Raw genomic sequence first — 24902 nt, 5'->3', positions numbered from 1 at the left:
TACTTCACCCTTCCAGCCTCTCAATATTACAAGGAACCTGCCCCTTCCTACCTACTGCACCACACTTCTGTTCTCAAAACTTTTCTTTAATACACCTGCTTAATAGATTATCTCAGTGCAGCTATGGGAACATAGTGTGTTGACTGCTTTTGAAAAACCACTGTTTGTCTTCTCCCTTCCCAGCTGCACAACTGGCTACTTAAAAACAAAAAAATGCTCTGTGATTTTAACCACACACGTAAATGAGTGCAGCATGATGATACAGATTAAAATGTGGTGGAAATTGGGAAATGATCCTGTGTAAAATTTTTACTTTCTGTCAAAAACAAAAGAGAACTTTAGGTTTTTTGTTTTGCAATGAAACATCAAAATTTTCTGCTAAAAGTAGACATTTTCATTGCAAAATTGCACTTGGTAAAGAAGCCCAGTGGTCAGTGTGTGATGAGGCTGGACCTAAATGTGGTTCTGCCAATGTTCCAGCTGTACCCCATCTCCAGCTTCCTTTGTTAGCAATCACCCAGGCCTTTCAGTATGTGGTGACTCAGTCCTCCAGCCAGATCACCAGTTTAGTCCATTCCCTTATGAGTCTAACAGAAATATATACTCTCTAATACCCCCACGAAAATCCTCAGCCCACTTCCACATCCCTATGGCTCCACACCCTTGCCTCAGAATGTCCCTGTCCCCTCTTATTTATATGGGAGGAAGGGGGACTTGAAGAAAAGGTTTGTGCTTCCTTGACCAGAAGGGACGATGCTAGGGGAGCCTGGGCCTTTCTACTCTATGGGGCTTCAACTCACACCCCCACAAGAGACCAGTATCAAACATCCCAGGAGTGCTTTCAAGCTCTCTGCCTGTTCTACTTCTTACCACACATTTTCTCAGTCAAGGGCGTGGCCAAAAGAATTGCAAATTATCGCACACAAGCTAGACTGAAAGATTCTCTCCTCCATTCACTCTAAGTTCTGTGGAAAAGATAAGTTCTTCCTCTAGGGCCTGGGATGGTTGTTGTCTGCAGACCTTTCCCCCCTGAGCTAGAACTCCAGCTGCACCCCCTTACTCAGCAGCTAACAAGATAGATGTGTCCTGTCTGGACTCTCCTCCAACTGGTGCAAGTGGATGGAGAATAGCTACTTGGACCCCAAACTTCTCCTTAACCCCTTCAGTTGCTGCAGAGGGTTTGTGTACCCCACTACACAATGAAAAAGCAGCACTACTGTACAGAACAGACATTTATGCCATAAAAAATGCTACCAGGTCATACCAATTTTTGAGGGATCACACCAAGTCTAAAACTTTTACAAGTATTCATTTCACCATTTTTAAATAACTAAAATTTGATATAGAAAAAATTAGTAATACTTAATTTTAAAATAATCAAAGGGATATTTTATAGAAATAGTTTGGATTACTTGGATATATTTACTCATGAACCACCAAATGGAAGACTAGTAACTGAAAATAGGTGCAGTATAAAAGTATAGAATCACAGATTAATTTTGACACACGTTTTGTCATCATAAATATCTAATCTATATGTTATTTTGAACATCCAGGTGCTTTCTGTATCAACTTTTGTATTCAAGCAGCATACTCAGTTCCTGCTACTTAATCCACAGTATAGGACAGTAAAAGTTTGCCATCTAGTGGCTATCCAGCACACTTATCTTCAATTAACTTGTCAAAGTTTTTGACTGTAAATCTCTTCAAATTCGTAAGTACATCTGATATTTTTTCACTACATAAGAACTTTTGTGAAAAGCTTCTAAAATATGAAGTAGTTTCCATAGAAAATTACACAGTATGAAACAAAACATGTTTTATACACAAGGAAACCAAATATATATATATATATATATATCACAGAGGTAGCCATGTTAGTCTGTAGCTTCGAGAACAACAAGAAGTCTTGTGGCACCATATATACTAACAGATATTTTGGAGCATAAGCTTTCATGGGCAAAGACCCGCTTCATCAGATGCGTGAGTGGGGGGCAGTTTCAGAGGGGTATTCATGAGGTTGATGAATTTCCACTCATGGCTAAATGTAGTGTCTGAAACCGCCCCCCAACTCATGCATCTGATGAAGTGGGTCTTTGCCCACGAAAGTTTATGCTCCAAAATATCTGTAAAAATATATATATTTTGTCCAATCTCTTATGAGTCTAACAGAAATATATACAGTCTAACACCCGCACAAAAATCCTCAGCCTGCTTCCACATCCTGGCCTCAGGACTCACGATGTCCCTGTCCCCCCTTTATAGATATACAGATATATAGATATATATACCCCTATTTTTTCTACCAAATAACATTGATAACTAGTGCTGTGCTCTGTGCTTGTAATTCATGGCTACTACACCTTCAGTAAGGGAAAGCTGCCATTTCCAGTGATGATCTCAAACAAATTTAGAACATTCCTAAGCAGGATTTGCGTACTTAGTGAGGCATGCAAAGAAGGGTCAGGCTCTCAGTCCCTGCTGCTCTATGGATCCAACAGCATCTTTCCCTGCGCCCAGGCCTTTGTCCCTTTCCTCTTTGCTACAAGTCTGTCTCCCAGCGCTTCCCTTTGCTGGTTAATTACACCAGTGACTTTCTCTGCTGGGCCATTTCCCAGAAGAGAGGGAGAAAAGATTGGGATGCATGTACCATACTTTGCCATTGTTGAACGCCGCTGCTTTGTGAAGCTCGTTTGGCTAGGCAGCCGTTCTTTTTTTTTTTTTTTTTTGTTAGACTTGTCTGTCTAATCAATTCCCCAAAGTCTTGTAATCCGTATGTAACTGCACAGAACGATTGAGAAAATATGCTATGTTATTAGCCCTCGATTTTAAAATACGTCAATTGTTATTTAGATGCCAAGTTCTTTAGTGCAAGGACTGATACATATTTTACAGGGCCTAGAACACTGGGATCCTCACTGCTGGGGGCTATCACAAAACAATATTCTATATTATTACAAAAGGAGAGCCGTCTGCCTGTCCATCAGTCCATCCGCCCCAGCAAGTGCAGGGAACAGGAATTCTGCAGAGCGACCACTGGGGGCAGCGGCAGCAAGGAAACAGTGGCCCAGTGGCAATGGAGCTCCTGACCCTGCCTGCCTGTGGACGGGTAAGTGCCTCCCAGCACCCCACGGGGGAGCCCTGCTGCTCCCCCACACCCCTACCAACTGCTATACCCATGAAACAATGTCCTGCTCCCACTGTTAAGCTGATGCTGTTGCTGGGGCTGGGGCTGGGGCCAGCTGCTCAGCCCTGGCCCACTCGGCTTCTCTCCCTAGACTAAGCACAACAGCCCCAGCCCTGGCCCCCAGTCCCTCTGCTGTTCTGGCCATGACTGGTGGAAAGAGCCCCAGCTCCAGCCTTTCCCCTCTGCTGCTCCCACCAGCACCTCAGTCTGGCCCTGCCCCCATGTTCCCCCCTGAGGTGGAGCCGGGCCCAGCACCACAGCCTGGCCAAAGCCTCCTCGCTTTTCCCACAGGAGGTGCGGCTGGGGCTCCCATAACCTCCACTGAGCTGGGATTTGGTCCAGAGAGGTACCCCAGGCTGGGCCCAGTTGCCATGGCTGGCCTGGTCCTGACCTCTCCAACCTCCCTCAGGTATGTGGCCAGGGATGGTCATGCTGGAGCCAGGGCCAGAGAGGCCCCCACAGGCCCAGGCCCAGAGCTGCAGCCCAGCCCCTGCTCTCTTTGCCCCTCCCCTCCCAGAGCTGGGGCTGGGGCAGCTTCCCCACAGGTCTCATGCCCCCCACTACACCTCCTCTACTAGAGCCGAGGCCCAGCTAGGAGCTGTGGCTTAAAGCCCCTGCCCCACCTCCCGGGACAGCAGGTGGGGCTAGGAGCCACAGTCCAAACTGTCCTCCCGGTACAGGATGAGGGGCTGGGAGCCCCAGCCCAGTCTTGGCTCCCATGACCCCCCTGGAGATGAGGCTGGGGTGGGGCATCCTTCTCCCATGACAGGACCTAGTGACTTGGACCAGCCCCAGCCCTCATGGTCCCTGCTTCACTCTGCTCCTCAGAGCTGGGGCCAGGGCAGGAGCTGTGGGCCCAAACCAACTCCTCCCTTCTGCATACATGTGGGGAGGGGGGCGGCAGGAGGTTCAGCCTGAACTGAAAACTCTTGGTAGGAAGCCTGTGGAATATGCTTAAAATGATTTTTGTTTTTTTAAATACTGCTTTGTAAAATTATTTCTTCACTTGCCCTGGAGGAGAGGCAAAAATGGGCCACAATTTCTGCTTTCACAAAGAATATTTAAATGTATCAAATCCTGAAGAAAATGTTAGAAGGAAAAACTCATGTTGCCACACCCTCTGAGGACTGGAGCATCATCATGATGACTAAGGCAATGGATCTTAACCGTTCCAGATTACTGTACCTCTTTCAGGAGTCTGATTTCAGCCCCAGGCAGCATAGTGTGAGCCCTGGGCTGCGGGTCTTGGGCTGGAGCATGTGTCTTAGCTTCACAAGCTTCGTGATGCCAGCCCTGCAGTTACAACTCCACTCAGCCCACCCTGTGAGCCTCCTGAAGGTTGCTACCCCCATATTGAGACATACGCTCATCCCTCGTTAAACGAGTACTTCACTTACGAGTTCTCCCTTAAACGAGGGACACGTATACCTACCTTCGCTCACTAGAAGTGTAAACTCCCCCCCCATTCTGCACATCCAAACCACTGCAGCCTTAACCCCTCCACCCACTCCCACAGACCCAACCTGCCACAGCCTGACACATACACCCCGCCATCCCCGCAGCTCCAAACCGTACAGCCTGACCCCGCTGCCAGCCCCACAGCCTGATCCTCCCACTGGCCTTGCAGTTTCAAACCAAGGCAGCCTGACACCCCCCTCCCCTCCGCCAGCCCATTCACCCAATCTGCAGGAGCCTTAACCCCCTGCCACCTGCTCCATGGACCCAGCCCACCCCAGCCTTAACTCCCCCCGTCCACACCATGGACCCAACCCCTCACCAGGTTTCAACCCTCTCTCCCACTCATGTCCCTAAACTGCCCCCAGCCTTTAACCCCCTCTCCCCTCAAACCTAAGGTTCACTTACCCTTCAAAAGTAGCGCCACATGCTAGCACTCCTTCCCTGAGTCAGAAGCACTTGGAACCAATCTGAGACTTTTACATGTACTTTATTGGGAATTTAGTGTCCCTCTTATGAGTTTTCATCTACAAGCAGAAAGTTGGGAGCCAATTGTACTTGTATAGTGAGGGATGAGTGTAGTGACATAGAGAACAGTATAAACAAGGTATAGGTGTATGAAATTTTAGTGTGTACCAACTTTGCTAGCACCTTTTATGCAGCCTGTTGTAAACGAGGCAAATTTCTGCGTGAGTAGATGTAGCCCTTGAAAGACCTCTGCCTACCCACGGGTACACATATCCTTACAGTTGTACCTCTGAATCCAGTACTCTCGCTTCTGGCAACATCCCTCATCTGGCCTGACCATGGATGTTGCCAGATGAAACAATAGCAGCTAGTGCAGGAGCCCCTGCTGGGCTAGGAGCCAGATCCCCTCCCAGTCCCGCAGCAGTGCAGGGATTTGAAGCCATGATCTTCTGCCTGCATCATGGCAACAGGGGCCAGGAGGCTGCCATGGCACTAGGAGGTGGAGATCCCTTCTGCTCCATGGTAGCCAGGGGCAGGGGCTGGCCGGAGCGCCATGGCAGCCCCTGGGAGCCTGGGCTGGAGAATCAGGCTGCAGGCTGAAGCGGCAGCAGCCCCTGATTGCAGGGCTTTCTTTCTCCAGAAGCCCTAAACCTCCCCTCACCCAGCAAATTGTCTTGTCCTGAACCAGACAAGTCCTGAGCATGCTGGATAAGGGAGGTGCAACCTGCCGTTGAGAGTCATTGGCCTGGGGTGTCCCCGTTACCCCATAGAATTAGATTGTGTAACTGCACAAACTATTGTTCTGCTAATCCAAGCTCTCTCTCAGTTGGTGAACATTTCTGATACCTTAGCTACTTTTCAAGTATGTGACAACAGAAGACAGTCCATTCCTAGAAAAGCCACATTCATCTTATAGTCTGATTCAGATCCAGTGTGCTCATTCTGAGTTTCAGCCAGTCCCACAGATTCTTATTTTGTTTACCTCAGCTTCTACATTTCCACTATATTTTTAAATCCTCAGCTCTCTCAGTAATATCTTATGACAGCTTATTGGCCAGATCTTGTTCTTGGCAATTTCTTTTCCACTGTGCTGAGTGTTGATTATGATCCTTTGGATGCTCCAGCTGGCTTCTTCATTTACTGATTAAAAAAAACCCACACAGTTCTTTCTCTATATAAATGCTTGTCTCATATGCCCTGGGGATTTGTTACAGAATCCTCTGCAAGACCAACTGCAGGGATCATGCCTCAGAATAGGCTAGTGCTTCACTGGCATAGTAAGGATAAATGCCTACTGATACACCCTTGCAAGTGTTCTCTCTTGTACACCCAACAGTTCTGGTGTATGGCATAATGGAGGCAGGGCAATAGTGCCTTTGGCATGTCTCATACTTGCAGAGTAGGAGACAGCAAGTCTCTGTAGCCACACAATCGTCAGAAATATGCCCAGACACTGGGCAAGTAGTATGAGAGGAGTTAAGGGCGGAGAAGACTCCCTGTATCATCTTACCTCTCATGCACACTTGGGCTATGTCTACACTAGCACCCCCCTTTCAAAATGGGGATGCTAATGAGACACTTTTGGATATGCTGATGAGGTGCTGAAATGAATACGCAGCACCTCATTAACATAATGGCGACCGTGACTCTATTTGGTTATAGGACTAAGGGGATTTCGAAGTGTGTGGGGTCCTTTCAAAAAGGACCCCATGTAGATGAGCCACATATGATTGAAAGTGGCACTTTCAAAGTGCCGTGGCCACCATTATGCTAATGAGGCACTGCATATTCATTGCAGTGCCTCAATATCATATCCCAAAGTGTCTCATTAGCATCCCCCTCTTGAAAGCGGTGTGCTAGTGTAGACATAGCCTTGTTCAGCAAGCAGTCCTACCCTTGTTCCAAATGTATTTCACTAGATTTTTTAAAAAATTCTTAATGTTTCTTTTCTTAAACTTGAATAACCTTCCTTTTTGGGTCGCTGCCCATATTAACGACACTTTCTGATATTGAGAGTCAATATAAAAGATAGTGCTACAGGTGTTTGTCCTCAAAAAAGACTAGTGAACACATAACTTGTGTTTCTCTTTAGATGCAATGGTGCAAACATTGTAAATCCAAAACTAAACTCTTCCAACTGACCAACACAACTTATTGTTGATCTTCAGGACACACTTTATCTTCCCTAGGCTTCTTCTAGGGAATTTGCTTGACTGGGGCATGGGGAAATGGGAAAATGGTAAGAGAGACTTTCTGTATAAGATATGAGGACATTCTGGTGGATCTTGGTGGAGAAGAACTATGGCAGGGATGGATTGCTGAGACATTGATTTGAAACTACCGGCATACTTGTATTTCTCAGTGAGGGATTGGGATAGATGATGGGAAAATTTGAAAGGGAGAACTAAACATATAATTAGGGGGAAAGAGAGTAAAGACATGATGACATACGGGCAATGACTACATCAGTTAAAGATGGATGATGAATGACAAATAACAAAACAGCAGCCTTGGATAAAACCATTGGGTGAAATCAATGGGAGTTTTGCCATTGAACTAAGTGGTGGGGCCAGGATTTCACCCAATATGTCTGCAGTTTATAAATAAAGTTACTTGAGGCCTCTGAAAAGGTCTGGAACAGTCTATAGAAACAGATGAGAAAAGCTTGCTGTGCGTTTCTGTTAGCCAATGGTCAGGTGAGATGCCATTGTGCCCTTGTATTAATATGAGATTTCAACTGCCACGGCAGAGCTCACTAGTGACCAGGCTGAGAGCCGCTGAAAAGCAGTTGGGTTCTTTGTTTTGTGTTTGGTTTTGCACAGTAACAGGAGGAGTCAGGTTACCACTTAATCAATTACTTTGTTTATTTACTTAACAAGTTAATCTCTTACTGTTACAATGTTGCTTTGTTTGTTTACCTAGTGAGTTAAGCTCTTGTGGTTACAATTGTTACAAGGTTTATACTTTGATTACAAATAGCTACTACACTCTAATTCATAGATCTGTACTTGTTAAATTCATAGATCTGTACTTGTTGAATGTGCACAAAAAGAAATGAAAAGTAAAATACCTAGCAGGTCTTATTCTGACCCCTCCGTTACCAGTGTGGCTTGGCCAGTTTCCTCTCAGTCCCTTGGGAAGAAGTCCTTTGTCCTTTTTTTCCAGGAGTTGAGCGTCCCCAGGGACTTGGGGAGACCCGCCCCCCACACCCTCCTGTCCGGCAGGAAAGATGATTTGAGCTCAAATAGGGGGTCTTCCAGACCTCTCTTTTATATCCATTGGGTCATGTAGGCTTCTTCCTTGGTTTAATTGAATTAAACTGTCTGATACTGGTTCTCACAGGGAGTTCAAGGGTGTAGTTCACACCTGTGAGGTAGACAATTGAGGGCATTTTTGTCTTAATGGGCCGGAGATTTTCCTCCTGTCTGGGACAAGTGTCCTTGCGAATCAACTGATGGTAATTAGCCAAGGGCAGTCCGAGGCAGGGCTGTTAATTAGCCCATTGTTCTTAGCTTTGCTCCAGAGCTTCAAAGGCTGTGGCTAAGATAAGCCCATCTGTGCTCTCGGGCATTCCAGGGCTGGGCTATTCCTTTTAACCCTTTCATGCTCTGAAACACCTAGGGAAGGCAAGATGGAGTTGAGCAAAAAGGTGCGGGGGGTGGTTCTGTCTGGCTACAACATCGTATGAGTGTTTGCTTTAAAAAACCTTAACAATCCCTAGATATCAGAATTGGAAGGTGTTCAAAAACAGCTATGCGCTTCAAGGGTAACTAAATTAGCTGACAACTCACAGGATTGGCAAGTAACTCAGTTATTTCTTATTAAAGAAAATGCCCCTCATTTTAGCAACCACATGGTCTTTCTGTTTGAATATTCAGAAGAGATGAACCATTCCACAAACAGACAGAGGAGGTACACTGAGAGCTCCATAATCTGACTCTCTGATCTAGACAATTAAATTTGACATAAGAGTCTGTCTTCCAAGGTCAGTGTGCAGCCTCAAAAGGGGTTAACTGATTATGTGATGAATCTGCCACTCAGCTGTTGTCATTTAAAAGCGATAATTATGCAGCTCAGGAGTAGCCTCCGTCCCTTGCTTTCCTGGCGCAGGCTTGTCGAGAAATGCCAATGCAAAGCGCTTGTTTTGTTCTTGAGTGGGATCATAAATTCTGTAATACTGGCGATAGAATGTGATGAATTTGTAAAAAAGTGAGAAATGTAGTTGAGACCATAAGAACCTTGAAATGTTAAAACAAGCCGGACAGTATTGCAACTATTTTTTGAGCAGTAATATGTACAATAACAATGTATTTATAAAAAAGACTGAAGAAAAGAAACATTGTCCTGGAGTCACTAAAATAGTCAAAATCTACTTGTAACACTAATTAACTTTAAAGACAATATTCTTCATAGGGACCCAGACTTAATTAAGTTTATTTGAAGAAAAGGCAAGTTGTCAGAAAATGTAAGTTGATTCAGGAGAATATTAAGTCTGCTTTACAAAAGCAGTCCCAAAGCCCTGGCCCCATGCTGCAGCTGGGGCCCTATACCGTGTGGGGGGCTTTAGCCCAGACCCCATGCTCCCACCCCATCCTATGCTGCATGCAAGGAGGGGGTGGGGCTGGAGCCCCAACTACGTGCAACTCCAAATCAGCTCCCTTGCCAAGAGTGGCATGCATTCCAGGGGTTGTTGGACCTTGGCTTAGCCAAACCTGGTCTGCCCTGCATGTCCGCCACCACGATCTTCTGTTGTGGTCTTTTCAGGTCTTTTGCAGGAATGGCCTCAGATTACGGCCATGTAAATAATGTTCTAAGTCATTGATAAGGAGTCTGTTGTGTTACTACAGATTGTTTGTGCTAATTAAAATAAAGCTCTGCCTAACAGTTTCTATGAAATGTATTCCAGATTAAATTTTACCTGAGATGCTTAAATAACAAAGTTCTAATAGTAAATCTCCAATTTGGCAGATTAGATCAGTATTTTGTCTTTCTCTGCTGCCTAACAAAAGTTGCTTTCCCAAGCTTTTAAGGAAATTACTTTAGCCTTTGGCAAGGAATCCACATTTTTGCACAGTGCATATTTTTACCTCAAACTAAATTGCAACAAAATACATTATGTTTCTGGCCCTCATTGATTTTTTTCAACTGAGACACTTACTTTTAGAGAGCTTTCTGACAAGGTTCCACCATCAGAGGTCATTGATATCTTTGTAGGACAGGGATCACAGAGACAGCCAAAATCCACAGAAGTCTGGAAACAATGAACTCACACAGCTATTTGGAATGTCTCCAAGGCAATGCTTACTGATTTAGTTGCTAATTAATTAAGTGTGCAATTTCCAATAGTGACAGACACCTAAAGAACTGTGATTTTCCTCTGGACCAAATTAATCTTTCTTATCACGTTTGGCTCCCCTAAATGTGAATGCTTGCTAGGACAATCCATTTATGGGGATATTTGGGTTCCAGATATTCAAAGGTCATGGTAAAATTTTCAAAAGTGATGAGATGATTTAGCAGCCTATTTTCATAAATGCCTTGAGATGCAAAGTTAGGTCCCACAGATCTCATTGTCATCTCCATATGGCAGGCCCAAGGCTACAAAACACTTCCAAAATACCCAGATGCCTTAAAAATCACAGCTGTCTGGGGCTCTGCTTATGATCCCCCTTATTTGGGAAGGAAAATTGAAGGCAATGAACATGAAGCAATGTGAAAGTGTTCGGCATAGCTCTTACTGGAACTTCCAGTGCAAAATAGGGGCTTGCAGGGTAAAATTGCCAAAAAGAGAAACCGTGGGTAGCTTAGGCTCCCTGCTGTAGACCCCAGCTCCTACCCAAAATGTGCCACTCCTTACTCACACTGGGTATAGTAGAAGGGTGTGGCTATCTGTGTGGTTCAGGTAAGGAAACTATGCTGCTTCTAATTTGCTCCTACTCATTTTAGCACTTGCTGTATAACTGACTGGCTGAGATTTGTGATACTTTTATTTGCTTTGCACCTAAGAGGAGTGGAACTCACACTGCTTGAAGAGTAAAAATAAAGAGAAATGCGGAGGAAAAAATGAATGGTATGGTACACAGAGATAAAAATAGCAACCCTGTTGTGCCTTGAAGGCTTCTCTAGTAATTTACAGTAATTGAGAGAGCTACAAAAAATTGATTTCCTTGTGTAAATTGCTGTGCTCAGAAAAGTTCCCTCCTTTCCCTAGGGAAAACAATATGTAAAAGCAATCTGCAATGGCCATTCAGCTGCAAGAGAAGGAGATATTGCTGATAGTATAACTGATGGTAAACAGTCTTGAGAGGGTAGCCTGCAGTTCCCAAAAAAAAGCAGTATTTAAGTTCCTTAAAGACTAACAATTTTATTTGTTAGGTAATGAGCTTTCATGGGTAAGACCCACTTCTTCAGAGTCAACTGATGGTGTTGCTTTAAATCTAGCTTCTACCCGTACTAAGGGTAACTTCCAAAATGTATTCATCCCAGGATGCCTAGATACATCGTAATCTGATTCAGGACCCATTCCAGGACATCCTGGGATAAAGAAACTGTGAGAGTCACAGTATGACTCAACTTATAGGGACAGTGTATGGATTTAGACCAAATCCATCAATTAATAAAACATCAGTATTCTATAAACGGTGCCTGGATTCAGATATGAACATAAGGAAGTTAGCTGTGTTTGAGGAAAAGTCAATGAGTATTGCTGACTCGGAGGGTAAGTGTGTATCACCCACACAGCAAGGTATCTTAGACATTTCAAAGTGTGCACTACAATTTACAGGAGAAATTACCTTATGGGATATCCTCCATTTCATTAACAACTGCCTGGGCTACTTCTGTTCCAACTTGAAATCAGAGCATCCCTGGGGTAGCTACAATTGCTTATGTGTTCTGACCAGTTTGGGAAAAAATACCGCACTCTGTTTTTGACTTCATTTCCTCCGGAAAGGAGGGATACACAGCCCTATGTAACCAGCCACCCCTCTGCAACCCACTGCCAGCATTTTAAGGACATGGGCCACAATGTGGAGACCCCTGATGTAAAAAGCACACCATAACACAGCCTGGAGTAGGAAAATGAGGTTCAGCAAATGTGTTGGCTAATAAATGTTAATTAACTAACAAATTTTTATATGCTGAGCACCAAATATAGTCACAAACAAAGAGTTTACAAATGGATTAGCAGATCCTTGTCAGCACTAGAGTACACCCAGCTAAAGCATTTGTAACACCACTCCAGGCACATTAGGTACTCCATGATGTTAACAAGAGGTGTTAATTAACATTTGCTTGTTTAGAAGTGAACTTTAAGTGCCAGAGCCTGCAAACACTTGAATGCTGGAAGCTTTGCTTGACTAGTGCCACTGAAATCAAAATCCTGCTTGAACTGTGTGTGTGCTTTTTTCTTTATCTTAAATATATCCTCTTTCTGCTCTTTATATTCCCTGCATATTGCGTGCTAAAGGCATTTGACAGTACAGATCAGAAAGTGACTTGGGCAGTGTTGGAGTCATGTGGAGTGGATAGCAGACTGATAGGGTTGTTGAAGAATATCAATGACAATGCAGAGGTAGTGGTGAGAACATGCAGGGAGTTGGGAAGTTGGTTTAAAACAAGTAGAGGTCTGAGACAAGGAGATCCAATATCCCCAAGTATCTTTATCACACATCTGGAGAGAGCAATGGACAAGATCAAGGATGAGGTAGAAGGGGCATTTGTGCACGGGAAAAGAATTAACAACGGATATGGTCTGAAGAAGTGGGTCTGTCCCACGAAAGCTCACCTAATAATCTATTTTGCTAGTCTTTAAAGTGCTACTTGACTGCTTTTTGTTTTGAACTTGAGGTTCGTGGATGATGTAGTTATTATTCAGGAAGATGAGGAGAAGCTAGCAAAAATGATGCAAGTGTTAAACGAAGAAGGGAAGCGGTACAGACTGATTATGAACATTGATAAAACAAAAACCATGGGTATGTGGAGATAAGAAAATAGGAAGTAAGATCAGTGTCAATGGTATTGAGCTAGAAAATGTAGAGAAGTTCACTTATCTGGGGTGCAACATAACATATGATCTAGACTGTAAGAAGGAAATAGGAACTAGAATAGCTAAAGCAAAAGCGAGTTTGAAGGCGGTGGATAAGATCTGGGAAAGCAAAGCAATTAGTGTGAGAATGAAGCTGAGTGTCTTGAAAACGTGTATTCAGCAGCATGTTGTACAGATATGAGACATGGATGATAACAAAAGATTCAAAAATAAGAATATTGGCATTCGAAAAGACTTGTTATAGAAAGATTCTGAGAATAGGATGGATGCAGAAGGTCACCAATGAGGAATTATGTAGACAGACAGACAGCCGAAAGAGAACCAGCTATAGAAGGTTATAAAATGGTACCTAAAACTATTTGGGCATATTTGCAGAATGAACAACGAATGAAAAATCAAGACCGTGTTATTCAGCATAATGGATGGTTGGAATAGGAGAGGCGGACCCCCACAGAGAAGGGATAGATGATATTGCAGATTGGTGCAGAGCTAGTCTACAGAAACTAAGCCACTCTGCACTGGACAGAGAAAGATGGAAGGAAATTGTGAGAGAGGCATCAGACACCAATGGGCGCTGAGCTCACAGTTATTGATGAGGATGATGAGCTTTGCTTGACTCGTGCCACTGAAATCAAAATCCTGCTTGAAATGTGTGTGTGCTTTTTTCTTTATCTTAAATATATCCTCTTTCTGCTCTTTATATTCCCTGCACATTGAATGCTAATCACTTTTCTTGAGCTTATGATGCATTGCCAAAATGCTTCATGCCCAATATTTCACTGACCTTACAATGTGAAAAACTGAGAGTCATATGCCAATTGTTTCTATTGGATATACGGTATAATTAACACCAGGAGAATTTTGATGCATACCAGTCTCTTTACTCTGAGAAGCAAGGTAAAACACAGGGGGACAGATGAAGTATCGTGTCACAGTTAGGGCTATGTACTGGAACCCTGAAGACCAGGCTTTAGTCCCTACAGGTGACACAGGCTTCCTTGGACAACTCGTTATTGCTTTGTGCCTCAGTTCCCCCTCTATGATAAGGGAGAAATAACACCACCTCTCTCCCAGCCATTGTCTGAATTGTTCATGTACATGGTAAGCTCTCAGGGGCAGGACTGTGTCTCACTGTGCATATGTATAGGGCCTAGCACTGTCAAATGGAATCTCTAGATCCTACTGTAACGTGGCCAACCAGCTGTACTCAGCCTGACACCTCCAGCCAAGATAATGATCATGTGAAAGCACCATCATTAAACTAGAACAAAAGGCAGGTGGGAGTGCAAGTGATTATATGGAAGTAAGGTGGAAAGGTGACAAATACTGTGAGTCCACAGCAGCCAAAGAATATTTTCAGCTGTTAAAATAATGCAGACGAAAACAGAAACAGAAATCGTTTACCCATTCCAACAATTATTGTTCAGAGTTAATTTGGGATATGACACACAGTACAAGCTTTAGTATCCAGCATCCCAGGAGAACTGAGGATGCCGGATAATACAATGTGCTGGTTATTCAGCTGGATCTGGCAGCCAGCCCCGCTCTGCACCCCCAGCCATGCAAGTGGGCTGCCCACCCTGCTCTGCATCCCCATGCTAGGCAACGGGCAGCTGGTCCTGTGGCAGCTGGCCCACTCCAGTCAGCCACCCCCCCAGCAGCTGGTCCTGGCTGAGCAACTGTCCCCTCCACATGCCAGTTAACTGAATGTGCCAGTTATCCAGGTGCCAGATAATTGGGCTTTTACTGTGTTGTAAGAAACTGTCATCTCTTCTTCAGTGGGCCACAGGAGAGTAAACATGAAGGCCAACCTGAAAGCCATGTGAAGCCCCTATGGATGGAAGATGACACCAGACTACTGAAGCCACAGGCTGTGTTTCTGACATGCTACCTGTCAAAACCTCAAAGCGAGGATGGGCTATGTTGTAACAGAGTAGATACATTATGTAGAAGTGTAACATAGTTCTCTATCCTAAAATAGCAGTATGTGGGGCTCAGGAAACACCTCATGATCATGAGTGAGAAAGAAATGTCAGATTCACATTGTCATTTCAAACCTAAATCCAAGGTGCTTCCCTGCTCCAACCCTGTGACTCTCATCTCATTTGGGTCCAATTCAAGTCAGCAGGTGTCCCTTGTTTGCTATTCAGTATCAACCTGCTGTATAAGGAAGTAATCTCAGAATGTACTTCCTTTCTTAATGCTGTCACTAACATTTTCCTACTCAATATCTCTAGGCACGTGGCATTTCCATAATGACTCTGCTAGTCCTCTGTACGGGCACAGATATTTCTGAATACAACCCCTTTCTGTACTGGATAGTCTGTAATAATGGACAAAGATCACCTTATTATTTTTACTTGAAACCAAGTAGTCTTTCTTGCAACAGCTAATACTTATTTTTATTCAGTGTTATATCATACTCATTGCACTCTTCTTGTAGATTTCATGTTTGCCTTTCCTATCTGTGAACCTTTCCTTCCCTCATTTCATTCAGTCTCCAAGTCAGTGTCATGATTTAAGCAATTTACTCCAGTTAGAGCATACTGCCCCTTCCACACTTGTCTAATTAAATAATAGTGTTACTGGCATGCCTGGCATTTGTGTATAACACAATGGCTTTCGCTTCCCTTTTTGGCTTTCTCTCCCCTTTTCCCTACCCCCCCTTTGCCACTTCCCACCTCCTTCTTTCTTCAGGAAGCAACCACAGAATCATAGAATATTAGAACTGGAAGATACCTCAAGAAGTCATCAGGTCCAGTCCCCTGCCCTCAAGGCAGGAACAAGCACCACCTAGATCATCCCTGTTAGATATCTACCCAACCTGTTCTTAAATATCTCCAACAGTGGAGATCTCACAATCACCCTAGGCAATTTATTCCAGTAATTAATCACCCTGATAGTTCGGAAATGTTTCCTAATGTCCACCCTAAACCTCCCTTGCTGCAGTTTAAGCCCATTGCTTTTTGTCCTATCATAAGAGGCTAAGGAGAATAATTTTTCTCCCTCCTCCCTGTAACACCCTTTTGGGTACTCCAAAGCTGCTATCATATGCCCTCTCAGCCTTCTTCTTTCCAGATTAAACAAGTCCCTCAAGAAGACTTAGGGGTGATTTAATAACAGCCTTCAACTTCCTGAAGGGGAGCTCTAAAGAGGAGGGTGAGAAACTGCTCTCAGTGGTGTCAGATGGCAGAACAAGGGGTATGGTCTGAAGTTAAAGAGGGAGAGGTGTAGGTTGGTTATTAGGAAAAACTACGTCATCAGGAGGGTGGTGAAGCATTGGAATGCGTTGCCTGGAGAGGTGGTGGATTCTCCATCTCTCAAGGTTTTTAAGTCCCAGCTTGACAAGGTCCTGGCTGGGATGACTTTAGTGGGGGTTGATCCTGCTTGAAGCAGGGGGCTGGACTAGATGACCTCCTGACGTCCCTTCCAGCCCTATGATTCTATGAACCCCAATCTCTCATAGGTCATATTTTCTAGACCATAAATCATTGTAGTTGCTATTCTCTGAACCCTCTCTATTTCTCCTCATATTTCCTAAAATGTGGTGCCCAGAACTGGACACAGGATTAAAATGTTTGGCAGTAACAAAATTAACTTCATGTCTGGGAAGCTCCCCAGTCCAACCTACCCCCCCCCCGCCCCCACCGTGTCTTGTCTGTTACTTGGTGCTGCAGTAGATGCTGAGTGTCCACAGGGGAACTACCTGCATTACATGGGGTGAGAAGAACTGGAACTGGACGATGTTTGTCAGCCCCAGTCACAGCCATTCTGCACATCTCTCTGTCACCAGCAGTGTATCCTTATGGTCTAGTTTTAATCCTATTGCTCTATAAATAAATAATCAAGATAAAGACAACAATCTCCAAGAAAGGCAAATATTTGAGAAGGCTAAACCATTATGTGCTGGGCTGTAGCAGTTGAGAAAGTATCAGTAAGGGTGTAGGGATGTGGCTTGCATTCCACTTGTTTGGCCATAAGAGCCTGTTTGAAGGCTTAGTAACTCTTGTGTGAAAATGTTCGGTTTCACTTTTGGCCCAAGCCCATAGAATTGCTGCTATCTGGCTTGGTGTCAAATGAAATGATGGCCACGTCCTATAATGGTTGCCACAACTGGGAGTGATGAGCAAGCTGCATAGAGAAACCAAAGGCTAAACAAGCACTAACAGAGGATTTCACTTGCACCACTGAGCTGTTAACTTTTGGTAGCGGGGAGGATATTCTTCTTACTTCTGAGTCCACTTGGCCTCCTTGTGCAAGGTCAGTTACCCTTACAATCATTTCTATTGCAGCAGAGCCTGCAGTAGAGCCAGAACCCCCATGTAACAGGCACTGTACAAACACAGAAAAGACAGTTCCTGCCGCCAAGAGCTTGCAGGCTAAGTATTAGATAGCAGGTGGGCACAGATGGACAGAACAACAGATTTCAAGGCCAGAAAGGAACCACTGTGATCATCTAGTTTGTTTTCCAGTGTAACACAGGCCATTGAACTTCCCTAAAACAACACACAGAATATATCGTTGAGAAAAAAAAGAAAAATCCCATCAATTTAGAAATGGTCATCGATGAGGAAGCCATTAGAATCCTTGGTAAGTTGTTCCAAAGTTGTTAATTACTCTCATTAAAACATACACCTGATTTATGCCTAAATTCCAGCCAGTGGCTGCAGAGAAGTGAGGTCCGGGGCACCAGGAGGGCATGGTGGAATGAAGCAGGCTGCCACTCATGCCCACCTGCATGGGGCTGAGGGCTGAGGATAGGCCAGCCTCTGCTGCTTCTCCCACTGGCCTATGCCGCACCCTGGCCCATCTAATCCTCCCCCTGCCATCCATAGGAAAACAGGGGTGGCTGCTGCAGGATCCCCAAAACTGCAGGACCTGGCGTGACTGCCCCATTTCATCCTATGGATGGAACGGCTCTGCGGTCCATCATGTCGGGTGGAACAAGGGTTAAAATCAGGATGTTGCCAGCTATTGCTGGGCAGCTCTGGGAGAGAGCAAATGGTGGCTGTGCAACTCGCTAAAGAGACTTCTAGAAGCCTTGAGGGGATCTGACCTCAGAAAGGCCATTTCAGTACCCCAGGAGACAATGATCCTGGTATTCTGGCTAAGTAGGATCGGTTCAGCAAGCCCAAAAGTCAGCCATTAAGTGGTCGGTCCCACTGCCCTGTAGCCCTTTTGAGGTTAGGGAATCTGAGATCACACAAAAGGGACTGGGAGTCAAGAGCCCCACCCCCTTCAATCAGGAGACTATTTAATTCAGTGTGTACCCAAGACCCTCTACTGAGTCCGATGAGGGTGCCCAGAGACTTTTTTTGTGTCAGTATAGTAGGAAATACCCCTTGGCACCTTGAGAGCTGTGGCATTTTGGTTCTGCCAAACCTTTTCTCCAAGTCACTGCTTCCTCAAGAAAAGTCCCCACCCTGAATGAGTGGCCGATGCTCTTTGTTGCTAGATGTAGATATTTACAGTTCCCTGTATTAATACACATAGTATTTGGTTATATCCAGTGTGACAAAGCCCCTTGTCAGCCTCTGTGGGTCCCTGCGCTTCCTGGCGGATCTGTGCTGCCACCCCACTTTTGCCCAGGCCCTTCCAAAGGCAGGGGTCTCCTCTTAGCCAGCCATCCTCCTCATAGGCAGGACCAGTACAGGGAGAATAACACCAGTCCCCTTGCAGGCCCGTGCCTGCTCCAGTAAAGTGATCCCTCGGGGGAAGGGTGGGGGGAGTCCAGACCCACCCTGTAGCCCAGACTCTGGCCCAGGGTCCCTATGAGAACAAGAGGCAACTGGCAGGACCTTTACCCCTGCCCCAAAGTAGTAACCTCACCCTGGGTCACTTTGCCCACCACTTCCCCGTGGTACCTTTTCGCTGTGCTCGTGCTCGTGCTTGTGCTCCTCTGGTGCACCTCCCAAAACCCGCTGCTACCAGATGGGGAGCCTTTTATAAGGAGCACAGGGCCTATCTGACCAATGAAGGTCTGGGCCTAGACAGGGAACAGAAACACTCTGTCCTCCAGGCTGCGGGGATCCCACCTGGGGAGCCCCGCAGTTGGGAGGTGAGTAGTGGGGGACAGGCAGCCTTTGGCTGCTTCAACCCCCTCTGGGACTGTCTTTTGGCCCCTTTCTTGGGCCAGCTTCTCTTCCCTGCCTTGGGCAGGTTGCTTCTTTCCTCCCCGCACTCCACCCTTCTGGGCTAGTTTCCCTCTGGAGCTGCTGGGTGGGTGGGGTGTGGGGGGACTCTTTCTGCCCTGCCTCTTGGCAGGGACGGGGGTACCCTTCCCCCGCTTTTTTTCCATCTTTTGGGGGGGATTTTCTGGCCCTCCAATTGGGCCCACTCTTTCCATCTACTGGCTGCTGCGTCCTCGCTACTTCGGAGGAGGTAAGGGGCTTTCTTGGGCAGTGGCCGGGCTTTCCCTCCACAGCTTGCCGTGGAGTGGCTGGGGCGGGGGGGGGGCGTGAGTTTAGGTGGGGTCCGTCTCCACCAGGGCTCCAGCGGCGTGGCTGCATAGTTGGGGGTGGGGTGTTAGGGTGTGGTCCCTGCCCCACCCCTGCAGCCACTGCCTCCTTTGCTGCCCCCCCCCACACCCAGCTGCCGCCGGGGCCCTCTCCATCTGCCCCTTCCTCCTCCCTCTGTTTCTGTGATGCTCTGCAGCAGCTGTTGTGGGCTCATCCCTCAGGTACCCGTGGGCACATCCCTCCCTTTATACCCCCTGCCCCCCCGCTTTCTGGTGGCTCTGCCACCCCCTTTCCTCCCCCTCTTCTCCCTCCCCTTTGTGCCCGTGAATCCCCCCCCTTCTTTTGTTAGGTGCCTGAGCCCCTTCCCCTTCCTTGCACTCCCCTCCCCACACACACATCTTGAATTCCCCCCACATCCCAGTGCAGAAACAGGAGCCATCTTATCATCTTGTGTTGGGAGTTGTGGCCTTTTTGTGTTCCCTTTCCTTTGTTTTTTTTTTTACCCTCCTGCCCCACCCCTGCCTGTCCAGGTCCTCAGCCTGGCTGGTGGGGGAGGGGCAGCCATTTCCATTTCCATTTTCTCTTTCTTTTTCCCCTCTCCCCTCCCCTGCTAGTTAAAGGCCCCACTCCCATTTTTTCACAAATCCTCATACCTTATAAAATGGCCTCCCCACCCACTGGGGGGTTGTCCATAGATGCCCCCCTCCCCCTCCACTGTCACTCCTTCCACCTCTGCAGCAGTGGCCGACATGTCCAGGGTGGCCGGGAACTCTGTGACAATTGAGGGTGCGCGCATGGGCTCCGGGGCTCCTGCTGCCCCTGCCGCGGCATCCTCCTCCGGTGACCCCACCCCTAACCACCCCCCCCCTCAAAAAGGCCGGAGGGGCCAGGGGACCAAAAAGGGCAAGAGCCCTGCCCAGAAGGCCAAACCTCCCATGGCTGGGCCCTCCACCGCAGCTGCCGATGCACCTGCTGCAGCCCCTCTTTCCCTCCCCCCTGATCCCACCACTGATCCTGAGGGCTCGGATTCCCCGGCCCCCAGGTCATATGCCCAGGCGGCGGCAGCCACCTTGCACTCTGCTCCTTCCGCCTCCTCTCAGAATACCATCCCCGATGGTCGCGGCCCCTTCCCCGCCCTCACCAGGAGGCACAGAGTCCGCTGCATCATGGTGTCGGCCTCGCCCCACGTGGAGACCTATGTGCGGGCGTTGGCGCGGGTGGTGGGGCCCGCGGCCGTGCTGGAGGCCTCTCGAATGTTCGGGAAGATCGTCTTCTTCCTGGCGTCAGAGGCCGCCGTGCAGGAGGCAGTGGAGAGGGGCTTGGCCATCGGGGGCATCTATGTGCCCCTGGAGCCGCTTGAGGACCTGGGCGTGCGGGTGGTTTTCTCCTCTGTCCCGCTCTTCCTTCCCAGTTCTGCCCTTCTGCCTTTCCTCACCTCCCTGGGCCTCCCTTGTCGGTCCTGAGTCCCCTCCCTCTTGGCTGCAAAGACCCCGCCCTACGGCACATGCTCTCCTTCCGCCAGCAGGCGCAAATCCAACTGCTGCCCGTGGCAGCACAAGGCGGGGTGGCCCAGGAGGGGACTATACTGGTGCCTCATCAAGGGGCCCAGTACCGGGTCTTTTACACCTTGGGGAAGGCCCGGTGCTTCGTGTGTTGGGCGGCAGCGCATGTCTGGAGGGATTGCCCCCTGGCCCGGCACGAAAGAGAAGAGCCTGGGACCTCCTCCAACCAGGGGGGTGCCAGCCACATGACCGGCAACACCCCGACCGCGACAGGCCCTGGGAACGCCCCTCCTCTTCCCACCCCGGAACCATCACCACTCAGGTGTCCGAGGCTGCGCAGGCACATGGTGAGGGGCAAGAAGCGGGCGCCGGTGCCCGAGCGGGCATTCAGACCAGGTCTGTGGAGGAGAGGGAGGCAGGGATGGTGGCAGGACCTAGACAGGGCCCACCCCAGGGCGGGCCATCCCTTTCCCTCGCTGTCCCGTCCTCCTTCTCCTTCCCTCCCTCCTCGTTGCCTCCGTCCCCTGGTCCTTCCTCCTCCACCACTGAGCCCACCTCTCTGGAGGACTGGGTATTGGTAAGGAGGAAGCGCAAGAAAAGAAGTGCACGCATCCGGCACTCCACCCTGTCAGAGGATGGGGTGGATGTGCCACACAAAGCATTAAAGAGAGCCACCAGCCCTGATCCATCTGCTGAACCCCTGGCTACTGACCATCTGCCGGGGGTGACTGAGGCCGCTGCGGTGGCAATGAAGAATATCGCCCCTCCTGTCCCAGAGGGGCAGAGGGGGCTTGTCCTGAGCCCGTGCCCTCCTCCAACACCCCTCCGGCCGCCGCCCAGACCACTGTCGCAGGGTGCCCGGAGGAGATGAGCCTCGGCCTCGCCCACCTCTCACAGGAGGTCGAGGCCCTAGACCTTACATCGGCTGCTCTGGACATAGAGGGTCTGCTGCTAGAGGCCTGTGGGCCAGCCACCCACACCCAGCCACCCCCCTCACCTTCTCTCTCCCCACCTGCCAGCAATCCCCCAACCATTATCATCCCTTGTTCTGGGATGTCACAGGGTGCCACTGCCCCCCCACATGAGGATCACCTCCCGGCTGTAGTTGTCCTGCCCCTGGATATCCCTGAGGGATTTGTGTTCCCCTCGTATCCTGCCCCCCCCCCCGGTATCGAAAACCCCAACGCTGACCCCTCCACCTCACTGGTGCCTGCTGTTAGACGCAATGGCACCTTGCCCTTATCCCCCCATCCCCTCTTGCTGCCTGGAAAAGCCCCCTATCCCCACACCCCTCTTACTCATACCCCCACTTCCACCCCCTCTTCCAGTCAAAGTCCCATTCCAGAAACTGCGCCCCAACCCCCTCCAGACCCTCCTCCTCCTCCTCTCCCCCCTCCTTCCCCTTCTCTCCACGATACTCACCCTCCCCCCAATACATTCATCACCTTTGCCCCCACCCCATTCTTCCTGCACCTCCCCTTGACCCTTGTCTGCTCATAACTGTTCCCAAGGCTGCAATCCCTCGGGAGGCCCCCTTTGTCTCGCCCTCTCCCAGCACCTCTGGGGCTGCTCTCCCTCCGCCACCTCTAGTCCTCCCAAAACCAAGCCCCAGCCACTGCATGATCTTCCCTGCCAGCCGCAGAGCCCAAAAGGATACGAGGCCGAAGGGCACTCAGGACCCCAAGGCCTTGGCACCCCACGTGCTGGCAGACAAGATGCGCGAGTTCTTGGAGGACGTTCGCGGCTCCAAGAACAAAGTAGCTCTCGCCCTCCAGCGCTGGGGTGACTTCCATCTCATCCTTGAGTCCGTGAGGGCTCTTCTGAAGGAGGGCAAGGGGACCAAGAGGAGGGACGCCATGGCCTACCAATGGGCCCGTGGCTTCCATGATGCCCTAATCACCTATGGCGTCGGCCACAGTTTGCTGCGCGGCCCCACGGGGACTGCTGGCATTCCCTCCAGCGACGATCCTCCCCAGCCCTCTAAATGCCGCCGATCATCTTTGCCACCTTGAACACCAGGGGCTGCGGGTCGGGTCTCCGCAGGTGCCAGGTGCTCTTCTTCCTCTGGGGCGGGGTACTTGGTCACCTTCCTCCAGGAGACTGTTAGCCGACGGCCAAGGATGTTTGGTGAGGTGCCAGCTATGCCCGTTTTATACCATCCGTGACTTTAACCGCTAGGACGCACTGTCCCTTCGCGGCGGGCAGCCCGGGCTAGGCTGACGGATGCCCCAAGGTCCTAACCACCTGTGACTTTAACTGCTAGAGCTCAGAGCTCCTTCGCAGTGGGCAGTCAACATTGACTGACAGGTGCCCCAATGGCAGCACTAAGAGCCTTTCCACACCCGTGACTTTAACTGCTAGAGCTCAGAGCTCCTTCGCAGTGGGCAGTCAGGATTGACTGACAGGCGCCCCGAGAGTTTGCCCCGTGGAGGCGGCACAACTCAACGCTAGGCTCTTAGTACTCTCACCTAATGGCCAGGCTTTATAGCCAAAACGGCTGAGGTTCTTTAATTGTGTTGGCTGCTTTACAGTAAACCAGGGAAACAAGTCAGGCTTATGCACAAATGGTTACCAAAATTTATTAAACTAGATTCTAATCATGTGGTTACAAAGTTGCTAGTGCCTACTTATTTAAATGTACAGATGTTACACACACAAACAAGTTACAAAACTGAAGCCACAATCCCAAAGAAAGAAAACAAAGTATAGAGCTCTATTTCAAAATATGTGTACACTAAAGATAGGAGATCAGGTGTGGGTGCTTCTTACCCTCCTTGCATCTCTCGATTCCAGCAGTGCCAAGCCAGGATCGGTCACTCAATTCCGCGGAAAGACGAATAAGGGACAAGGCTCAGGGACCCTCTTAGCTGCAGAAGCCTTGGGAGGCTGTCACTTATCTGACCAGCAGATAGATAGTGAAAAGCACTCAAAAATCATGGTGCTGTAGGTCCCATACTTATACCTCTGTACTCCTTTATTCTCTTTCTCCTTTCTTATGCCAAATTGGGGCTGGTCTGTCTGGGCGACGCCAGCTCTCGCAAGAGTAGTTTACACTTGCAAGGGAGAGAAACAATAAGTTTCGACTACTGGACATTCTTTTATTAGGGTAAATATTTTCCCACCTAGGATGTGGGTGTGTGTGCATCACGTTATTTAGTAGGGGCTAAGAGCCATGTCTGTCACAGCTTCTCTGTCTGCTGTGAGCCTAATCGTTGTATATGTTCCCAGAGGCACATTGTAGCAGCACACCTGTGCTTCTCACAGCTTCAAAGGCTGTGCTGGAATTTATGTTAAGTGCCCTGTTGTTTTGGCTCCCTTGTGTTCCCAGCAATGCTGGTCTGAGAGGGGGCTGGCTGTCTGGCTACAGAGACCCACACTACTCTGGCTGCTGAAGCCAGCTGGTGGCTGGAGTGGGGAGACGGGGTCCACCTTAGTCACCTCTCGGCCCATTGGGCCGGGGTGGTGACCCTGTTCTCCCCAGACCTGAAGCCCGAGGTTCTGGGGAGTGTCGAGGTCATGCCAGGCCGCCTGCTGTATCTCCGGGTATGGGTGGAGGGGCTGCCCCTCCACCTCGTCAACGTCTATGCCCCAACATCCAGCCCGGAGAGAACATCCTTCTTCCGGCGGGCGGCAGCCTTCCTTGACTCCATCGATCCTCGCAAGTGCCTGGTCCTTGGTGGGGATTTCAACTGCACCCTCAAGGAGCGGGACCGTAGGGGGACGGAGCAGTGCCCGGCTGCTGCGGACGTCCTCAGGGAGCTTATTAATCATCACTCCCTGGTGGA

The sequence above is a fragment of the Carettochelys insculpta genome, chromosome 1, assembly GCF_033958435.1.
Source record: "Carettochelys insculpta isolate YL-2023 chromosome 1, ASM3395843v1, whole genome shotgun sequence".
NCBI classification, from domain to species: Eukaryota; Metazoa; Chordata; order Testudines; family Carettochelyidae; genus Carettochelys; species Carettochelys insculpta.
This window is presented reverse-complemented; position numbering follows the sequence as displayed.